Below are 23,149 nucleotides of genomic sequence, written 5' to 3'. Positions count from 1 at the left end.
CTTGACTTTGGTTAAATTTCTTAACCAATCTTTTCTATTCGTCATGTGTTCAGAAGCTCCCGAGTCAATAAACCATTCATGACTATTCTCACGACTACCACTTGCCATGAGCGATGTGAAAAGCACCTGTCTTCCGTGGCTGTCTGTAGCCTTACGTTTGTTCGGACAATTTTTAGCATAATGTCCTTTCTGTTTGCATTCAAAACATTTGAATTCAGTCGCTCGACGTTGATTATTTTTGCATGATGATTTCTTTCTTGAATTCTTTCCAAAGAAAGCGATTGGATCATCACTAGATTCGCAAGCATCATCTTTAACGTCTTGTAAGAGTTTTGTTTTAATTGAGTCTCCTGTTATTGGGACCCCAGAACTTTCCAAACCCATAATCATCGGCCTGTACTCGTCACCCAGTCCGGCCAATAACAATGACCCTATCCATTCCTCGGATACTTCCATTCCAAGTGAATTTAATTTGTGGGCTGTTGTGATAACTTTATTCACATACGAATCAACTGAATCACAAGTCTTCAACTTCGTATTCAACAAAGTCCTCAATAAACCAACTCTTCGTGTAAGACCTTTGTCGGCAAAAGCAGCTTCTAAACGATCCCAAACCAGTTTTGCAGTAGTTGCCGTCTTAACATGAACGAAATTTATTGGATCGATCAGTAAAATTATCTTTGTTTTCGCTTTTGAAATTTTCTTAGCATCTTTTTCTGTTCCGAGAACGCTTTCCCACAGATCTTCATGCTCCAGAAAATTCTGTACTGCGAATTTCCAATCTTCGAAATTCTCACGTCCTTTTAATTTTTCAATAGCTGGAATCGACGACATGATTCCTTTGAACAAATTATTTTCTTTTAATATGCAATTATATTGTCCAGCGATCCTGGGCCCATAACCTTTTGGAAAGCTATAAGAAATGTATTTGTTCCAGCTTCTAAATAAAAGGACTTATTTGTTTGAAGATTGTAGCAAGAATAAATAATGAAAATTTTATTTTACAAACATATAAATATTAAGTTGCTTGAACAATATAAATAAACAATAAAGTAGATTCTTTAAACAAGTACAATTTCAACACCCCCACTAGAATCTAATTTATTAGACCCATTAATTTTGTACAATAGGTTGACTTTTCAGTCGGAAGACTCTTTGTCAAACTATCTGCAATCATTTGTGAGGTTTTCAAATATTGAATCTTGACGAGTTGATCGTTGATTACATTTCGGATGAAATGGTGTCTAACATCTATATGCTTAGTCCTAGCATGATAGACCGTAGTCGATGATAGACATATAGCACCCTGATTGTCGCAAAACAGAATTATATTTTGTTTATCATCCGGTAGAAGTTCATTTTGAAGACCATTGAGCCATAATACTTCTTGTATTGCCATACTCATGGCCATATATTCAGCCTCGGTTGTCGATAAGGCTACCGTTGGCTGCTTACGGGAACACCAAGAAATTGCTCCACCTTGCATTTTAAATATATAACCTGTGATCGACTTTCGTTCATCAACATCACCAGCATAATCGGCATCACAGTACCCAGTGATTAAACTTTCGCTTGTTTCTTCTCTTGAATAACACATCTTTAAGTTTGCAGTTCCCTTCAGATAACGCAATACTCTCTTTGCTGCTACCCAATGTGCTTTCCCAGGATTTTGGTTAAAACGGCTTAAATAGTTAACCGCATAACTGATGTCCGGTCGAGAAACTTGTGCGGTGAACAAAAGACTACCTATTAATTCTTGGTATGGTATATTACACATTTCTTGACGTTCGGATTCTGTTTGAGGTGACATCTTCTTCGTTAATTTTTGATTAATGTCCATTGGTGTTGAACATTCGTTGGAATTGCTTAATCCAAACTTATCGATCATTTTCAAAATATATTTTTCTTGATCAATCCAGATTAAACCTTTCTTCTTATCTCTTGTTAACTTTAACCCCAAAAATGAATTCGAAGGTCCAATATCCTTCATATGAAAATTATTCATTAAATTCTCTTTCAATTGATGTTTTAGCTTGGGATGGTTATCCAGAATGAGGAAATCATCAACATAAACAGCAACTATTAACATTTTCCCATCAACATGTTGAAAATAAATGCATGGATCAAGTTCTGATTGCTTCATTCCAAATTCTTTAAGCACTTTATCCAACTTAAGGTTCCATATTCGAGAAGACTGCTTCAGTCCATAGATTGATTTCTTTAATCGAAGCACTTTCTCTCCCTTCTCGAAACCTTCCGGTTGTTTTATATAAATTTCATCACTTAAGTCACCTTGTAAGAATGCAGTTATTGCATCCATCTGTTCTATTTCTAAATCTTTTCGAGCTGCCAAAGCAAGTAAGAATCGGATGGACTCATATCTTACAACAGGAGAAAATGTTTCTTCGTAATCTATGCCGTACCGTTGATTACAACCTCTTGCCACAAGTCGAGCTTTGTACCGAATGACTTTCCCATCGACATCTGACTTCGTTTTGAAAACCCATTTGGTACTCAGTATCTTCTTGTCTGGAGGTAAATCAGCTAACTCCCAAGTTTCATTCGCCAATAAAGAAGCATATTCACTATTGATTGCTTCTTTCCAGTTATCTGCTTCTTTGCTTGAAATAGCATCTTTGTAAGTAAGAGGGTCGTTATTACTTTCGTCATTTGCTAGGTATGTAACGCAATTATAAAATTTTGTTGGTTTCCTAACTCTTTCTGATTTTCTAACAGACTTCGACGAAGTTGCAATTTCAGTCAAATCTTCTTGATTAGATTCAAAAACTTCCTCTTCAATTTGAGCAGGTCCGGTTTGTTCTTCCTCTCTATTTTCAGTTTCGGCATTGATATTCAAAAATTCATCGTTGTTGTCGTTTGCTTCTTCTATAGAACTATGATTTTCGCTACCTTCAATAGCCCCCACTGAAGAGTCTTCGAAAGACAAAACAAAATTATTAATATTGTTTTCAGAAATTACCTGTCCAAATGGTTGATCTTCCAAGAAAATAACATCGCAACATTTTATGAGCTTCCTCTTCTTAGGATCATACACCCGATAGGCTTTTGAGTCTTCACAGTAACCAGTCATAATACATTTGATAGATTTGACATCAAGCTTTTTCCTCTTTTCTTTAGGGACATGCACCATAACTGTTGACCCAAATACACGCAAATGAGACACATCTGGTTTTTTGCCTGACCAGATCTCTTCAGGTGTTTTGAAATCTTCAAGCACTCTACTTGGTATTCGGTTCATTAAATAAGCCGCATACAACAATGCCTCGCCCCAAAACGTTTTTTCGACACCAGCATCAGAAATCATGCACCGAGCTTTTTCAATGAGAGTGCGATTCATTCTTTCGGCTTTGCCATTCTGTTGAGGAGTATAGGCAACTGTTGTTTGATGCCTTATCCCGCATTTGCTTAAAAAACTGTCAAATGCACGATTACAGAACTCGCCTCCATTGTCGGTTCGAAATGTTTTGATCTTCTTGTTCGTTTGGTTTTCAACCAAACTTTTGAACGAAATAAACGTTTCCATGACATCTGACTTAGATTTCAATACATAGATAAAAACTTTGTGTGAAAAATCATCCAAAAATGTCAGAAGATAATAAGCCCCACCAAGTGACTTCTGTTCCATGGGTCCACAGATATCAGAATGAACAAGTTCCAGAACTTCACTTGTTTTCGATTCTGATGAAGGAAAAGATTTTCTCGAGTGCTTACCTTCGATACATTTGACACATTTTTCATTTTTCACATCTATGAAATCTAAACCATTCACAGATCCCTTCTTCATCTTGTTCATAGTTTCATGACTCACGTGCCCCAGTCTTCGATGCCATAACTCGTAAGAAATTTTCTTCTCAGCAAACATGTTAATCGCATTTTCCACTTGCCTTGGAACATCTAGCCTGAAGAGCTTACCGTTAATTCTATTTCCAGTTGCAACCAGTGTTCTTTTATTCGAAATTGTGCATTTATCATCTTTAAACTCAACGATCAGACCATTTTTTGTCATTTGGCTGACGGATAAAAGATTTGCACATAATTTCGGGATATATAGAATGTCTTTCACGGTAACTGTCTTCAACTTGCCATCGATTAAAATTTCTAGGTCAACATCTCCTTTTGCTTCTACGTCCAAGTTATAAGCATCCGCAACTGTCACTTCTTCTTTCTTGACTTTGGTTAAATTTCTTAACCAATCTTTTCTATTCGTCATGTGTTCAGAAGCTCCCGAGTCAATAAACCATTCATGACTATTCTCACGACTACCACTTGCCATGAGCGATGTGAAAAGCACCTGTCTTCCGTGGCTGTCTGTAGCCTTACGTTTGTTCGGACAATTTTTAGCATAATGTCCTTTCTGTTTGCATTCAAAACATTTGAATTCAGTCGCTCGACGTTGATTATTTTTGCATGATGATTTCTTTCTTGAATTCTTTCCAAAGAAAGCGATTGGATCATCACTAGATTCGCAAGCATCATCTTTAACGTCTTGTAAGAGTTTTGTTTTAATTGAGTCTCCTGTTATTGGGACCCCAGAACTTTCCAAACCCATAATCATCGGCCTGTACTCGTCACCCAGTCCGGCCAATAACAATGACCCTATCCATTCCTCGGATACTTCCATTCCAAGTGAATTTAATTTGTGGGCTGTTGTGATAACTTTATTCACATACGAATCAACTGAATCACAAGTCTTCAACTTCGTATTCAACAAAGTCCTCAATAAACCAACTCTTCGTGTAAGACCTTTGTCGGCAAAAGCAGCTTCTAAACGATCCCAAACCAGTTTTGCAGTAGTTGCCGTCTTAACATGAACGAAATTTATTGGATCGATCAGTAAAATTATCTTTGTTTTCGCTTTTGAAATTTTCTTAGCATCTTTTTCTGTTCCGAGAACGCTTTCCCACAGATCTTCATGCTCCAGAAAATTCTGTACTGCGAATTTCCAATCTTCGAAATTCTCACGTCCTTTTAATTTTTCAATAGCTGGAATCGACGACATGATTCCTTTGAACAAATTATTTTCTTTTAATATGCAATTATATTGTCCAGCGATCCTGGGCCCATAACCTTTTGGAAAGCTATAAGAAATGTATTTGTTCCAGCTTCTAAATAAAAGGACTTATTTGTTTGAAGATTGTAGCAAGAATAAATAATGAAAATTTTATTTTACAAACATATAAATATTAAGTTGCTTGAACAATATAAATAAACAATAAAGTAGATTCTTTAAACAAGTACAATTTCAACAATTCCTATGGGCAGGATAACAATTTTAATAAAATTCGCTATGAAACAACACTTTTGATTTTATCACGGAGTTTCCTTGTTTCCAAAAAAAAAAACAACCTTTCATCCGAAAAACTCACTGCTTTTATTCTTACTGTAAGTCTGCAAGTGATAAATATAACATTTCTACCAATTTTCATTTTTTTTTTGTACTAATTCTGAATTTCATCATTTCTTAAAAAAAAAAAAAACACCCTTTCACTCAAAATAATTTTGTAGACTTTTAAGATTTTTACCTATAATTCTTATAACAAATGAAACCTTTTCCCCAAGTTTAAAAAATAAAAAAAAAAATTATGTCAGCTATTATGGAATCTTTCTTACACATAAATCAACCCCTCAATAAAACCATAATTTGACCAAAAATATTTTCAAAGTCTTTATGGATTTCTTGTGTCATTACAAATTAAAAAAAAAATATTTATTGCAAATAAAAAATAAATTAAAATTTTTTCTTTTCTTTTCTTAAAGTACAAATATTATTGGAAATAAAAAAATGTCTGCAAAAAAATCATTGCTAATTGTGTGCATAAAATAATTTTTATATTATTATATTTTTAATATTTGTCGAATTTCTTACAATTCTGACTATTTGGCCTATTTGGACTAGTATGGTTTAAATTGTAAGATATTTGACAAATTTTCTAAAAGTATATATTTTATGTAAATATTACACAATTTTGTCTTATTGTTTTTCATCGATGGAGATATTTTTTCTTAAAAAAAAAAAATATTTTTATTTGCACTAAAAAATCGATTTTTAAAAATATTATAATTACTTATAAGTTTTAACAATTTTAATTTGTTTATAATAATAATAGATTAATAGCTTCTTTTTCAGTAAAAGTAATTTTTAATTAAATTTGTAATTTTAATAAAATTTGCAAGCCAAAAAATCACCAAATTCTCAAATTCTCAATCCTTCTTATTCTATTTGTTTTTTAGAAACTTTCACTTATTAATTTTAAATTTTCCCTTTGAATATTTTTGTTTAAATAATGTCAATATAAAAATGTACCTGCTTCTAGGACATACATAAACCATTTTAATCTCTCTCTCTCTAAACAATAGATACAAGTTTTAATACAACATATCCGTTTTAAAATCTATATCGGTCTTCTTTAACCGATATTACATATGGCTTATAATATGTCACATTGACTGTAAAACACAATCTATTAGATATTGTTACCCCCAATACTCCCAAATACTCTTCAATATCACAGAGATACGATATACCGATACGATATAGGAGTAGTTGCCTTTTGCAAAAATTTATCATTGAACGAAAAACGGAACGAAACGTGCGTGGTTTGTTATTTATGCGTACGAGAACATTGGTTTTATCTGCCATTATTTCAAACTTTGTTTCGATGTTTTATACCTATACTCTTTGGAAATAGAACAGAACAACAAAAAAATATATAGGCCCAGAAAACACAAACAACATCCATTAGCCAATGAATCTGTTTAGGATTCATTCCACTCTCTCTAAAGGCTCTAGGTATTGGGGATACATACACCCCAACAGCATCGAACAAAACATTTTCTAAAACTAATTGTACTCCGACCCGGAACGGACAACACAGTATTAATCCAAATTACCATCAAGGTGATTTAATTGCTCGGAATTGCATCCTTACCACAATTGGTTCCCGGACTCGTGTCGACTCTAGCACTATTTCTATATCCTCTGCCATCACAGCTTCCAGCCAAAAAGAGGAGAGCAGCACACCAAACCAAAAATTGTGCCTTATGTCCAATCGGTCCGTCCACCTGTAATGCTCTCGGATTTATATGTAGCCGACAATGACACTGGGCCGTTGGAACCATCAGCCCCAAACCTGAGCTCAAAACCTGTGGCCAAAAACTTTTGCTCTGCCATTAAACATCATCATTCGAGAATTGAGTATCATCATTTCTGCTGAGGGGGTATCCCCCAAATTCGAGTATGGGGTTTGATTCTAATTCTCTTCACTTCGTTTGGGAAGAGGAGTGAAGTTTGAACGATTGTCTTCATCGACAATGACGACAACAATAACGTCGACGACGACGCCAGCCGAAGAGGAGGGTAAAAGTTTTGGATGTCGGCCTCCAAAGGGTTACATATTTTTCGAATAAATCCCTCATTCATCTGTCGGGATAAGTTATTGGCAAGCAATATATCTCTTACCCCGCGTTCAAATACACCACACATCAGGAGGCAATGTTCGATTATATGGGGAAACTGATTGAATCTCTACTACACCACAAGCACAACAACGAAGGTACCAACTAAATAGATACTGGCTAGCCAGTAGCTGTGTGTTCGTTTGGCCAGCAGCGCCAAGAGAGATACCAATCTAGACCATCGGATGAGGTATACGAATGCTGGGATGGGGAGTATTATTAGTTTGATAGTTAATTTGGTTGGAAAAAAGATTTTTTTTCATTTTCATGTTCGAAAATAATAATATTTGTTGCCTAATCTTAGGCTCAATAAATTAGTGGGTCATTTCATTTCTCATGTGTAGTAAATTAACCAATCATAACAAAAAGTGATGCCACTTTATTCTTTTTCATGTTTTTTTTTTATTAAAAATAAATGTTTAAAGGGAGGAGAAAAATTGTCAAAAAGAGTATTCAACAATACAAAGCAATCGAAAATCTAAAAAAAAAAAACTCTGTAGTGTATAGCGAATTCTGTCAGCCTAATTTTCTGAAGTCTTATGGGTCAAAATCATGGAGGTGGGAAATTCGATGACCGAATTGTTAAAAAATCAACTTTGTTTTATGATAAAAATTTCATGCTCAAATGTTCGCTTTAGCCATAATTTGTCGGCTCATGAACGGGCAGAGCACAAAAATGTATATTTTGCAATTTACCGCAAAACACCAAAAATTAGTACTAAGAAAACGTTCCTCGTTCAATTTTCAATAATTTTTTTTTGGAAAACTGAAAGCATTTATTAAAATTTGGAAAAGTATGTGATGTTATTGACATTATGAAGTATTGATACAATTTTTTTGAAGTCAAAAAAAAAAAACAAAATGGAGGCTCTACAGCTCTTTAAGTTGATGCCTCGAATTTGCGCCGTGCAATGCCCAGGTCTAGAAATTTATTTATAATCAAAAAAGAAATTTTTTCCCAATAAAATATATTTATACGCATTGCATGAACCTAAATTTCGTAAAAAACAGTGTAAAATAAAAATTAGAGACCAAAATAACGAAAAAAAACACAATGTTTTTTGATAAACAAATTGTTAAAAAAAAATATTTATTGTGAATTAACGAGTAATTTGCAATTTATTTCAAGTCGATAGCTTCATTAGTTTTTGAGTTACGTTGCACGGAGCGGAAAAAAAAGCGTTTCGAGAAAAACGCGTTTAAAGTTATCGTTTTTGTACTGTGGTAGGTTCGGAGCGCTGGGTATCGGGACTCTTTAGGGACTTTTGAGGCTTCATTTAAGGCTAAAAACACTGAAAATAGTTTCTTCAGTTGATAAATGAATGTACAAGGCAAACAAAAAGTAATGCAAAAACAAAAGGTCTTAAATAAATCAAATATAACTTTATTTCATGGTTCAGAGACAAAAAAAATGCTTTTATGCACGTCCGAAACACTTAGGCAATAAGTAATTTTTTCTTTTCTTTTTTTTGTAACTTTTTTGATAAAAGTGTATATGACAGCCATACTTAGATAGGATACTGATAAAAAATACCCAAAAAATGCAAAACAATGAGTGTTAGACTACATTATTTATTCAGATTCTAAGAGCGTTCCCGGAAATGCGGTTTTGACCTTAATTTATTTTTATTTTTTATGTCACAAAGTTAAACGAAATATTTTTGAGATTATGTTGTAGTGGCCTTGGTTTTGTATCTTAATATCACCAAAAAATTAAAATTTCAATTCAACTATACCCCAAAACAAGCGTTCCCGGAATGACGGTTAATTGATGTAAGCGCCTTAAAAATGAAACATACATTTTATATATTTATCCATACAAATAGGTGTGGAATGATAAATCTATATAATATCAACTTTAAAAACTGTTTGCAGCACCATTTGTACGTTAGATGATTTTAAAATTGACACTTTAAGATATGTTGGAATGATGCATCATTTTTCTTGGGACAACTTTTATAAATGTCTAAAAAATAACACAATTTATTTTTTTGTAAGAGATTTACCAATTTATAAAGAGTATTGTGTATATGTAGTGTTAAGAAAAGAAATACTCAAAAATAATTGATTTTTGTGTGTTTTTAAGCCATTTGATATTCAGTTTTTAAGTTATGGATATGTCCGGGAACGTATTTTTTGAGTATATTAGATGCAATAAAAAAGAAATGAAAACTTTTCTAACCGAAACAAATATATTCGCAGATGCGTGCCTACTATTTTAATTGGTAAATGAGAAAACAGTTTTAAAGAAATGTTATTTTGATTAAAAAAAAATGCCTGGACATCAAATTTTCCACCTAAATGATTTTGACCCTTATTTACACTTTACGACACACGAGCGTCTCAAAATAGATTAAAATAATATTTTTAATTGGTTGAAAATGTATGAAGCTAAGACGATTGCAATGATAACAAATCTGAAAAAAAATGTTTTGTTCCTTAATTCAAATTTTACTACTTCTCAGAAAAGGCGAAATAGCAGCAACTTTTTTTTGTGTTTCTTGTTATTAACATACAAAGAAACTAAGCACATTATGAAGGTAAGAAACGCAAAACAGCGCAGTCATATTAAACCTTAAAAGATATGAACAGAGGAAAAAAGAAATTCATGAAAATTATTTAAACAGGTCCGAGTCAAAATTCAGGTTTTCAAAATTTTGCCTTTTTAAACGAAAACTCAATTTTTTAAATCCTAATTTTTTTCTATTCTCAATTTTAAAATTCTGGCAGTCAAATTAAAAATAAAATTGTCGTGCTGGAATTATAAAAAAGGATTGCAAAGATCGAATTTTTTTAGTTTTGAGATCTGTAAATAAATTCAAGATAACCACTATAGATATTAAATTTTATAACTAATTCATTCAGCTAAAATTTACTTGTTTTTTTTTTTTAAGTTCAATACAATTGCTGAGATCTTATTGTCTTTAATGTTTTTTTTTTTTTAAAGAAAAATATTTCAAAAAAATATTTCAAGAAGAAAATTAAAAAATATTTTTTTTTTTTCAAAAAAAATGTTAAAAAACGCAGTGTCCAAACAATTTTTGATTTCTCCTGACTTTTGTTAAACAAAATAATGAAAAGAAAAATTAAAAAAAAAACTTTGATATGCCGAGTTTTGAAAAAACGAATTTTCGATCACTTTAGGCATTACCTAATTTTTTTTTTATATTTTAATTTTTATTGGAGCACAAAATTTGAACTTTTCTCAATCAGTTTTCAAAGCTGCCACAGTAATTTTAAAATTAAAACGAATTAATTTACAAAGATACAATTGAATTGAAAAGAATAATTGCAGAAGATAGAATTTAAAGTTCCAAAACAAATTTCACTGAACACTGTGGCGTATGTGTAACTTTTTTTTATAAAAATAATTTAAAGCTTAGTAAAAAAAAATTAAAAGCAGCTGAGCTCTGTCAGTGGTATACAGTATGCAATTTTAAGATATCAATCGATACTAAAAGAAAGTTTGTAAAAATCACGTGCCTACTAATACAAAAATCACTTTTTGTGACGCCAAGTTTTGTTTTCAACACACCGAAAAAAAAATTGATAATAACAGCTATCAAATTAACATTTTTCAGTGACAAAAGTCGTCCAACAATTAAAATATCAATTTTGATATTTTATCATATCATTTTGACATTTTTTAATTTCAGGTGGGATAGTGAAAATTTCACTTTGACAATTAAAATATCATTTTGACATTTTTTTAAGTTAAAGTGGATAGTGAAAATTTCACTTTGACAATTAAAATATCAATGTTGACTAGATTTTACGTTTTAGTTTATTATAATGAAACCTATTTCTTTCCTTTTCATTTTTATTATTTTTATTATTTTAAGAATTTTCTTTCTTTTTTCAAAACATTACTGAAAGGGAATATTCTTTACAAAATAATGGTGATATTATTTTTTCTATTATAGGTGATATAATTGTTTTGTTATTTTCTCCCAAACTATGTGAAGTAAAATCTTAGTGCCGGTCAAATTTTCTCAGTAAATCATACATTTTACTTCGAAAAAACACAGAGCGCCTTTAAATTAGTACACATTAAGAATTTTTTATTTAATATTTTTCAATAATTTGGAATGAGAAATTGATATGAAAAAATGATAATAAAATATCAAAAAAAATTTCCAAAATGTGACATTTAAATATCATCCTGATAATAAAAATGTTGTTTTAACATTTTAAATACCATAAAACACATTTTATAGAGCATTTTTGGCTGATATTTAAAAAATGTTAATTTGATATTTAAAAAATATTAAATTGATATTGGTTTTTTTTTTCGGTGCAGTTGACAACGCCTAACGGACATAATCCATTAACGATTTTTCTAGAAAAACTCTGAAGAAGCGTAAAAACATTTCAAAATAAAAAAAATTGATTTTAGGAATAAATTAAATTTACTCAACTTTTCGATAACGGGTATTTTAGATTTTTTTTGTATGCAGGCAGTTTTGAAATTTTGTTGCGGTTGACTTAGACTTAGAGTAAGTCCAAGCTTTGGATTTTTACAAAGATTTAATAACTTATATAACAAAGATATAATAATCGATTTCCAAGCTTTATTTGAACTTGACACACAACTGGCTTTCCTGTAAGGTTGAAAGGCTAACAAAGTACTAGTCCCATAAATTTGAATATTACTAGTTTTATTTTAAAAAAAAAGCAAGCCTAATTATCCTATTCTTACAACAAAACGCTATTTTTTTTTTACTAAGAAACAAATGGGGGCAAGTACTTGAAATTATTTTAATAAAAAAAAAAATACTCAATTGTACCAAAATTTATTGTGAATATATTTGGAGGGGTTTACCTACTAAAAAATAAAAATACACAGCTAAAATGAATATTTCGAACCCTTAAAATTACTAATGCATTCAATTTGTTTTCTTTGTTTCATTATATCGATACAAAATTACAACATGCAAATCTGTTATCGATGGCAATCTATCATTTTCGAAACAACCTGTTTAATTAGAAAGCACCGTCTGTTGGATTCGTATTAAATTTAAATTTTCCTATACAATTTAACTTAACATTCAAAAATGCAAAATATACATCAAAGTGAAAGGAGAAATAAAACAAAAAAAGAGCAAATCGAAATCAAAAAAGAAAATAAAAAAAAAGAAAAAAAATGCTTCGTATATGTCCTCTAATGGGACCACTCGTACAGAGTTGAATATCCAAAAAGTGCCACTTAGAGCAGAAAAAGGAAATATATTGAGTACGTGATCTTTGAGATGTCCTGATGTGACCATTCTGACTTCACATAGAAACAAAAAAAAAAATAATATTACATCTCTGTCGCGTCCATAAGACATGGTCTCGATTGAGACATACCTATACATAAGGTCTATATGGGTCTGTTGAGGAAGAACTATTGAAATCTCTTCCAAACGATGTGTTTTCAGTTTTTTTTTTTAGTATAAAAATGTACAAGAAAGAGTGAGTTAAAATATAAGTGCTTCTGGGTTTTTTACATCTATATGGGTGTTTTTTTTTTTTTTTTTCTGTCACTCTATAACTGGTGTCCCTGTGAGACCATAGTCTACACGACATCGAATCAACGATGGAATATCAAATTTTTCTTAACCTCTACATTTCGTTTACCTTTTTTTTTTTCTTGGTAAAGAAGAAAATGTCGATATCATTCATTTTTAATTAATTTCGATATTTTCAGGCTACTATCGTGTCACTACAAACTGTAGGTGTATCTTACCTAACTTTAAAGTGATTTAAGACACAAGTTTAAAATGGACAATTTTTTCATGATTCTGTTCATTAACCCTCTGTAGGCACATCTCTTTTTTGGGAATTTTGTTTATACTTTTTCGGTCTCACTATTTTATAGAGAATCATATATGAAATTGATGTAGAATTTTCCGAGGAATTCGAATATTGTATTCAAAATTTAAAAAAAAATGTATTTTCACCATCATAAAAACACTTTTTTGTGACCACTTTTTATTTTTGTCCTGCCAAATTCGCACCCGTGTGCCGACAGAGGGTTAATTAAGAACTTCAGATAAAAACGATTTAAAGAAAGAGTTTTTGAAAATATTTTGGGTGAAAGGGTGTTTTTTTTTTTTAAGGGTTTAGATTTGTGTGAAAATGGTATCAAAATATCTAACATACATTAGGTACATTTTGTTTAGTACATTAAAATGTTTGACTTTAACAAAAGAAATTTGAAAAAAGGGTGTTTTTTTTTAATACAACAAGAATTGAATTGAAAAAAAAAAACAAAAACTAAACAAAATGGTGCCCATTGAAAAAATTGGTAAAAATGTCTTATTTAACACAGAAAACAAGATTCTTAACAGTCGATACAAATATTAGAAAATCCTTAAAAATCAATGGTAGAAGTGGTCCGTTTACAAACATTAATTTTTGCATTTTAAAATTGAAACCAAAAATCTGAAGAGTTCACGAGAGTAATTTATTGAAAAAGGAAAAATCAATGACGATTTTAGTGGCAAAAATCTACTACAAAAATTGTACACAAAATTATAGTATCTAATTTCTCATTTTTCTCAACAAAAAAAAAACACCCTATTGTTATTTAAATGAAGCACTTTAGGTTACTATTGTTTGGAAAATGATCAATTTTGGAGAATAAGTATGGCAATGTTTTTTTTTTTTGCAATATTCAATATCCTTGAACATTTATGTATAAAAAGTTGTATGATATGAAACAGTTACTAAAAACTACCAGAAAAAATGAGCTGTGAAACTAAATTTTTCATTAAAAATTTCAATCCTTGCCTCAAACTTCTTAAAAATTAAAAAAAAAATACAAAAAAGGAACAAAATTTAAACCACGCATTTGTACTAAAAAACTTTTTTATTCAAGCACTAAATTTAACAAAAGTATTAAAAACAAACGCGAGCGGTTTCCCACTTTTGACCCACATCTGGTGGGAATGAGTTGAACGACGAAGACGACGATGAACGAAGACGTCTAAAAGAATGAGATTTTTTGTTTGTTTGTTTATTGTTGTTGTTTTTATTCTTTGTTTTCAATTAAATTTATATTCTTTTTTACTTTCTACACAATAAAATATATACTATATATTTTTTTCCATTGTTCTTATAGACAAAAAAATGAAAGAAGCCTCTTTCGCGCGTTTCGTCTCAAAAAAAAAGGAAAAATATAAAAAAAAAACAGGAGTCATTAGGGCAGGGATACTGAAACAACAAATATTCACACACACTAAAAACAAATAAAAAAATTTAAAGAAAAATGAAAAAAATATGAAACCCGCTGCCCGCGGCAGATGAATGATGTTTTGTTTGAAAATTTTCACCCAATAGGAACAAAAAAAAGAAATAAAATAAATTTTATATAAATAATAACAGAGGCGTAGTAGTGTGCATATTATAAAGGTCCTATAGTGTACCTATCTTTCTCTCAATCTACAATGAATATTTAAATGTATCTTTGAACTATGCATTGCAAGATTAGGGCAGCGGTGAAAACAGGGATGTTATATATTTTTTTTTTTCTATCTAAATACTTACTCAAAATTACCTTGACTTTAATTCGCAAAATTATAGTTTTACTTGCGATATATGTAGGCAATTCCAAGTTATGCATTCGTAAAAAAAAAAGTTGAGGTAACAATTTTCTATGATATGTATAACGATGATAGAGAATATGAAAAAAGTGCGTCTCGAAAGTCCGTCAGTCTGTCAGGATGTCTATCGTTCTGTAAAAGGAGCTACAGCCTAAACGGATGGGTCGATCTACTTCAAACTTGGTATGTAGCAGTTTTTGAACTCGTACAGAGGGATTTTTGGAATTAATTTTTTAGGACCAAAAATAACAGTTCCTGTCATATGCCAATTTCTGAAAAGTTTAATTTTCTCAAAAACGGCTCCTACGATTTTTTTAAAAAAAATTAGGTACCTATAAGATTTTAAATAAGTCCTATCTTTTAGTGAAAAATAGGTTTTTTTCAAAAATCCTTATTAACGGTTCCTCCCATAGAACCGTTTTTTTTTTTTTAATTTCAAACTATCTTCCAAATTACTTGTTCAATTTTTACGAATTTTTTCATGCAAAAACATTTATATTTCTTAAATCAAAAAGAAAAGAAAAAAAAATTGGAATTTATTTTTTTGAAAAATCAAATTTTCGAAAACCGGACATTGAATTTTTATGAAATTTTTGTTTAACGTGTTGATTAAAAGTTTCTACAAAATGGCATACCAAATTTATTTAAAAAAATTTTTTTTTAATTATTTATAAAAAAATACTTTTTTAATTATTTATACAAAAATTACTTTTTTTAAAAACGGCTCTAACGATTTTGAAATTTTTTTTCTAGAAATGCATCTCTGTAAAAAAAAATTAAACTGCATACTTTTTTTGGAGCTCAATTTCATTTGAAGAGTTGTTTTTTTTACATTTGAAGAACGAATTTTAAGTTTTTTTTATACATTTACCAAATTTGTATATAAAAAGCTTTTAGTTCTAAGAGCAAGTTCGTGAGATCCAGTCGTGCATTTTATTTCATATAATTTAGTCCTATAAACTTTGTATAACGTTCCATTTAGTAAGGTTACTGTTGCACTCTTTTTTAATGAAGAAAACTTAAACACTCCTATAAACATTCATTTAAGTGGTCAATAGAAGCTTTAAAGGAGTTAGACAAAAATCCAATAAGCTTTTTTAATACAGTTAGAAAAAATACTGTTGTAATATTATACCTAGGGTCATTATAAATGAATTTTATAATTGCACTCGTATAGAGCTTATAATTCGTTAGATAATGATATAATGACTCCTATAACCTTTGTATAACACTCCAGTAAGTGAAAAGGCGACCTTTTTGTACTCGTTTTACATTTTGATAAAAAAAAAAACTAAAACACCCCTATAAAAGTTTTTGATAGTCTATAGAAGCTTTATAGAAGCAATTAAGCAAAAACTATAATAAACTTTTTATCACTGTTGGAAAATATACTTCTCTGTCACATACAAGAATTGTACACCTATAAAGCGTATATAAGGTTTCTAAGTCATACCTAATGATAAATTATGTCAAATTATACCCTTATAACGTTTTGATTTGGCCGGAAAAGTTATTAGAAGTTAATTTGAAGATGAAGCTGATGAGAGCTTGATAAAACCTCGGAACAATCTAAAAGCTCGAGATTTTACAAGAAATACATATTTTAATAATTGAGGAATGTAAAATTTTCTGTAAAAGCAGTATAACATCCCTGAGCTAAAACCATAATCGACATAGAACATGAAGCAGGTGTGGAATAAAGGAAGTCGTCGACATCGCGCGCTTAGACATGCAGAATAGCGGAGGCATACCATGAAGCAACGACGCCACGCATCTACAGCTACAAACAAAAGGATCCATACAACGAGTAATATAACAAAAAAACACAAGGTACAAGGAGGGCTTCTTGGAGCGCCTTGTTGAATGTTGTTCCAAACTCGCTTTTGCTCGTCCTCGTCCTCGGGCTTTGCCATCGACATCGTCGTCGTCGTCGTTGTTGTCCTATAGTCAAAACGAAAAAACGTCTTCTTTTTCAGTTGTCATTTTTTTTTTTCGCCCACAATCTTATAGAAGGTTGTAGGGATTAAGAGAAAGAGAGGAGGAGTGCGGGGTCGAGAGAAGTGTATAGAATAACTGACATACATTCGCTGGTTTCTGTTTCACTTTTGTTGCTATTGTTGTTTTTGTTGTTGTTTTTGTTTGTGCAAAATACCAGCAACAAACACACAAAAAAGAAAGCTCCATTGGGGATAAACAACTCTGTGGCTATTGTTTTTATTGTTAGATCGTGTTATCCTTGTTAAAATTTCATAAAGTGTGGGTGTTTACAGGAAGAGGAATATTCTCTCTCTGGGTTCTTCTTCTGTTGAACGAGGCTCACATCCCTCCCCATGACTACATAGAATACCTACAACTGTCCGATGGTCTTTGAGAGGATAAACAAACACATAGACAAGGGATGAGTTATTTTTATTATTGTTGTTGTTTTTTTGTTGTGTAGGTATGCAAATAATATTTGTATACAATATTTTAATATTCACAAAACTATAACAATGGAAAAAGGAAGCGACGACAATCGGTTTTGAATATGTTTTTAATTTTTTTTTTTTGTTTTCTTGGAAATTTTATTTAGGACGGTTGTCTTGTGTTTTCACTTTGAATTGGGAATGAGATTTTTCGGGTCAGGTGCGTTTTTGAAAATTTTCGGTGGGAAGAAATTTTTGTCTGGCTCTGGAGTTTGGTCTTATAAATGAAGCTTATTTGATACCGGAAAGGCGTTTGTAAATGGAATGACTTAGTTTATTTTGACTTTAAGAGAGTATATTTAATTTATACAAACAAAAAGCTTAAAGATATGAAGAAGTTGTTTTTTTTTTGTTCAATAAAAAGACATGTTGCATTTGGTATGTAATTTCTCATACAAGAACGAAATTCTGGTTAATGACATAGCCGATAAGATGATACAGCGGCTTTTTTCGTTAACTATAAACGCTTAGATTTTTTTGACAATGAAACACAGAAGAATTTTACAAATTGTACAAGTTATGAATGTTGCATGATTTTGAGTTGTTCTTAAACGTCTAGTCTAATAAAATCCAAACCAAAACGACTTGAGTGCCATCCAAAAAAATATTGCTTTTATTAAGGCTTTTAATCTAAAAACAATAATGAAAATTTGTTTTAATGATTACTCTTTGAAAATAAGTTTTGCACAGATAAAATTTGTAAAGAAAAAAATCTTATTACATATTTTGGGCCACTGAATATTTAAAATGGTGTGTAAAAAAAAAAACACCCTTCAATCTAAAATAATTGAATGCACTCATTTCATTCTAATTGTTTATGCAATTTTTCGATCTAGGTTTTTTTTATCAAAACCACATGTTTTATGAACAATGTCGTTGAAAAGACAACTAAAAAAGGTTGTGTAAAAATTACTAAGAGATGAGTTCTTATAGTGGTATTTAAAAATGACTAAATTTGTTTGCATAACCCAAAAAATATTGAGAAAAATGCTAAACAATTTTTTTTATCTTTGATGAAAAAAGTTTGGTTCTGATAAAATTTTGTTTTTATTTGAATTTTGAAGCAAAATATTTCTTTCGATTTTTTGCGAATCATTTTTCTTGTAAGTAGGTTAGGTACCTAATTTTTTTGTAACCTTTTATTTTTAATTTTACTTTTTTTTTTTTTTTTAAATTTCATTTCAAAAACGTGAACCATCTTTTTCATCCCGCACTCTATTTGAGGCCATCTGCTGCGATTCTTGTAGGAACATATATACACCATTTATCCTAAATTTCTTCACTATACTCATTTTCTGCTAATAATTTTATCACTTTTCTGGACTTTATAAACTACTTTGGGACCGGTCTGAGTTTAATGAAGTTTTTATGTCAATTAACACGCAAATGAAAATGTTTTTAATAAACGTTCAATGAATTTATTTTTAAACGTCTCCAAACAAAATTGCAAACTGCAACTTAACTTTTTTTAATTTGTACATATTCATTTCGTATGAAAGTTTATTTTAAATATGTATGTTGTTAATATAACAATCTTTTTTTTTTTAATTTTTTCCCTTCTAATAATTGAATCCTAAGTTGTAAGAACGGAATAAGTCCATTTTGCAAAATTGTTGGGAAAACAAAAAAACTGAATAGCTTCAGATAAAATAAAGATTATGTAGATTTGAGTAGAGTGAGGCAAATATTTTATTTCTATCAGTTTCTGGTAGACAGGTATAGCGGTTTAAAAACGTTGGGCTTATTCCGTTCTTACAACTTACGATTTGAAATTTCACCCAAAAGCCAAATTACATATAATTTATTTAAAGCAAAAGTTTTTATGATAGCGATCGATTAACTATTGAATGAGTTTGAGTAATCAAAACAAAAAAGTGTTATAGGTACATTGTAAACAAAATATTTTGTTGTGGTCTATTTTTTACTTGAGTAAAACAAATAAAATGCACGACTGGGGTCGCACGTACTTGCTCTTATGCTTAAAGTTAATCTAATATTAAAGCTTTTTATTCAAGAAAATTAAGAAAATTGAAAATTTGATATTTTCAAGAAATTAAAACAAAATAAAATCTGTTTTTTATAATTAATTAAATACCGTTTTAAATGATCTTTCACAAAAAACCAGGTATGCCAGTTTCTTTCTTGTATAAAAAGGAATTTTTAGAAAAAAAAAATTTCGAAAATCGTTAGAGCCGTTTTTAAAAAAAAATAATTTTTTATATATAAAATTTTTTTTTACATTTTTCAAAAAAAAAGTTGGTATGTCATTTTGAAGAAATAATTTATCTACGCATAAAAACGAAATTTCAAAATTTTTCATAAACCCGTTTTCAAAAAATTGATTTTTCAAAAAAAAATTTTGAAATATTAAACCTTTCTAGAATTTTAATATCACCTTCACCTAAACGCTTTTGTATAAAAATTTTCGTCGAAATCGGGGTGGTCTTGAACGTGATATTCATAAATCAAAAAAACCGTTCTACGACAGGTACCGTTAATAACGGTAAAAAAAAATATTTTTTTTATTTCAAAAGTTGGCTCTTATGTGTAATACTACACTCAAAAATTTTAATCTAAATCGTTAGAGCCGTTTTTGAAAAAAATTAACTTTTCTATTTCTGTTATATGACAGGTATCGTTAGTTTTGGTCCTAAAAAAAAAAATTTCAATTTGTCCTCTAGGAAATCACCCAAAACTGTTAACTACCAAGTTTGAACAAAATCACTCGAATAGTTCAGGCTGTAGCATGAGGTACATACAGACAGACAGAATTGTCAGACCCACTTTTTTGGCATTCTCCATCATCGTAATGTCATGTAAAATTGTTATCTCGAGTTTGATTTTTTTTACGAATCCTAAACTTGTCCTATGCTATATCGCAAGTAAAAATGGGAAAATAAAGATAGTTTCGAATGGTCTTTGGTTAATTTTCAATGAAAAAACTTTTTGAGCCCATCATTTTGAAGGAAATTTAATCTTCTGTTTTTTATTTAGAGCAATGCATATGACTTTCTCAGCCCGAAAAAAATACCATTAAAAAAGCAAAAAAAAAATCAAAAAATCGCTTTTCTTGACTTTTTTTCATGTTTTTTTGGACTGTTTTGGTATGGATTTTTTTTTTTTTTCAATTTTTAAAAAATATTTTTTCGATATTAAATTTGATTCTCTACAACAACAACTTTTAAAATTAATTTATCAAAATTATGCTTTGTTTACAAGATATATTGAAAAAACCAAAAAGGGGACTTTTGCACCTTTATCACTCCGCGGTTTTATCTTCTCTTATAACTACGGTGACCATCCGTCCCGGTTTACCCGGGACTAGGGCTGCCAACTTTTTTAAGAAGGAATAGAGTATATTTGATTTCAGAGACGAAAAAAAGAGTACATTTGAAAAAAAGAAGAGTACCATTTATTTCAAGTCTTGAAAATGTATTTTTTGGTGCTTCTTGCAGTATATAACAATATTTTTGTTATTTTTAAAATATGTGTATAACTCTTAACGTTCAAATTCAAAATTCATATAAATTAAGAGCTCATTTTTGATCAATTTCAATGAAGCCCCATTCCTCTAATCTGACCACTTCATATCCATGACACAAAATACTCTCTCAGTGAATGCTGAAATTGCAAGAACAGATAGCTCACAATTTTTGCTGTTACCAATATAATTTATCTAAATATAAAGAAATAAGAAGCTTAACTCAAACATAAATACCTTGATTTTTTACAAGAAAAAATGTAATGTTTTGAGGTCTTAAACAAAACAAAGTAAAATAGAGAACAAAATTAGAATTAAAAAAAAATTAAGCTTATATTTCTGAAAAAGGAAAAAAAAATCCTTTTTAAACATTTTTCTTTAATTAATATTTAAAAACTTTTTTTGTAAGAAATCAAGGTATTAATATTCTATAATTTTTTTTATTTCGATGAATTATATTGATAAAAGCAAAAGTTACACAAGTTCAAACATTGCAAAATCAAGAAAAATATCATTAGTTGCAATTCATTTTTTTTTTTCTATAAAAAAAAAAAGTTTAAGTTTTTTGAAAAAAGCCTAGTCTTTTCTTTGATTCAATTTCATTCCAAAATAGAATTAAAAAAATTAAATTTTAAGTCCGACTAAGAAACAAACAAAACAAGTAGGTCATACTAAAACAACGACCAAAATTATAGTGTTTTGTACTCTCTAAATTACAATTATTGTTCAAATTTAGTAATTATAGGGTCGAATATTTTAAGCCTCGTTTTCTTTTTCATTCAGTTATCTTTAAAAATATGAAAGTTATCCACCAATTTGTAAATGTTAAGATGTTTATGTGGTGGTACACTTAGCCTTAAGTAAAAAAAAAAAGAGTATTTTGACGTGCTCTATAAGAGTTATAGATTATAGAGTACACATACGTGAAATAGAGTACAATACTCTTTTTTATAGTACGGTTGGCAACCCTACCCGGGACTGTCCCGTATTTCTATAGCTTGTCCCTGGTTTTTATTTAGGAAACCCGGGACGTGTCCCGTATTTTGTAATTTGTCCCGTGATTGTCAGGTATTTCCACATTTTCTGATTTTTGTATTCAAAATTGTAATTACTTTGTACGAAAAACAAGAAAACAGTGGTTGGAAAATAAAAGTTTTTTTTTCAATTTTTCGAATAAAAGCATTAGTTTTTAAAAATTCTTCGTCAATTATAATTTAATTCCAGCTTGTTTTTGTCAGGTTGGAAAGAATAATGAACAACATATGAAAGAGAAAAAATAGAGCTAAATTTCAAAATCATTTAAAATAAAATTAAAATGCTAAAAAACAGCTCTCACAATGATGATAAAACAAATTTTTTCAGAAGTTATTAACAGTTCCTATTATAAAACCGATTTCTTGATTTTTGACTTCCTCGTAAACGACTTAAATGATTTCAACGAAAATGTTCGTTTAAGAAATCTCATTTTATTTTATTTATTTTTTTTTTTTTTAAACCAAAACGATCCAACAAATTTTTTACTGGTCCCGGGTTTCACTTTTAGAAATATGGTCACCGTACTTATAACCCATTCAACGTTATATGCAATAAAAACCCGTGAGCGTCTTAGTTTAGACATAATCAATAGCCTGAAATCCTGGATTTGTTCTGTTCTTCAAACTTATAAAATTTTTCAACCCCACTTCGACACCCAAAATAATTTTTTTTGTTTTTTTTTTCAACTTGGAAGATGTGTCTACGCCTAAAAATGAAATTTGCATCAAAAAGTCAATTTCGGAAAAAATGTGGACTTATTCCGTTCTTACAACTGACGATTCAAAAATAGGTTTTCATGAATGTTTTAGGCCCAATTTATTCACTCTCCATTATTTTTAAAGGCTCCATTAAAAATTATAAAACTGTCAAATCGCATACAAATTTTAAAATTTCCCTTTTTTAATGGCGACTTTAAATTTAATGGAGTGTGAATAAATTGGACCTCAAGTTAATAATTTAGTATTGTTAATAATTTAGTTCAGTCCAAAATTACAGTGATTTTATTTCTCAAAAATAAATCATGTAACTTTGTAAATGAAGTTTTATTTTTATGAAATTGTGAACACACATTCTACTTTTATTACTACTAACCTCAATCTTGTGTA

At 30.0% G+C, this 23,149-nt stretch overlaps 1 protein-coding gene across 8 annotated transcripts in view; it reads right to left on the bottom strand.

The window, feature by feature from the left end:
* Nucleotides 1–23,149, bottom strand: part of LOC129907492 (uncharacterized) — a 134,332-nt gene that overhangs the window by 63,251 nt on the left and 47,932 nt on the right. The gene's annotated exons all lie outside the window — the stretch shown is intronic.

This window comes from Episyrphus balteatus, chromosome 1 (genome assembly GCF_945859705.1).
Source record: "Episyrphus balteatus chromosome 1, idEpiBalt1.1, whole genome shotgun sequence".
Lineage (NCBI taxonomy): Eukaryota > Metazoa > Arthropoda > Insecta > Diptera > Syrphidae > Episyrphus > Episyrphus balteatus.
This window is presented reverse-complemented; position numbering and strand designations above follow the sequence as displayed.